Raw genomic sequence first — 517 nt, 5'->3', positions numbered from 1 at the left:
GATGTTGTGGTGGTGAATAACAAGTGTATTGTTATCGTGCAGCATCTCGGTGAATAACAAGTGTATTGTTATGTGTGCAGCAGAAACATATTGTGTAAATATGGCTGTAGTATTTAGAGCTGATTTGAAATGGAGGGTGCTAACTAATGTTAGTACATAATTTAGTTAGAACAAAATATGTATATAAAAGTTGATCACGAGGAAGTGAATCATAAGGATTGTGGTATGAACTGAAACATTTTATATTGAACTGTGTGGTTTTAGTATATTATTTTGTGTGTTGTGATACGTGATATTTTTATATGAAATTATGTGTAAAGTGGTGATAATGTATGTTTATTATATATGAGAAGTGTGAGTGTTGAGGGAGTGCTGGTGATTAGTGGTATGTGAGAGGGATATAATTAGGTTTAGTAAGTAGGAGTGGAGAATGAATGTGATTGTTATTTGTGTGCTGTAAATAAATGTAATATAATTTATTTGGATTAGTGTTGTTTCTTTTAGTTATTCAATCACT

The sequence above is a fragment of the Gigantopelta aegis genome, chromosome 14 (assembly GCF_016097555.1).
Source record: "Gigantopelta aegis isolate Gae_Host chromosome 14, Gae_host_genome, whole genome shotgun sequence".
Classification (NCBI taxonomy): Eukaryota; Metazoa; Mollusca; class Gastropoda; order Neomphalida; family Peltospiridae; genus Gigantopelta; species Gigantopelta aegis.
Note: the sequence above shows the minus strand (reverse complement) of the source record.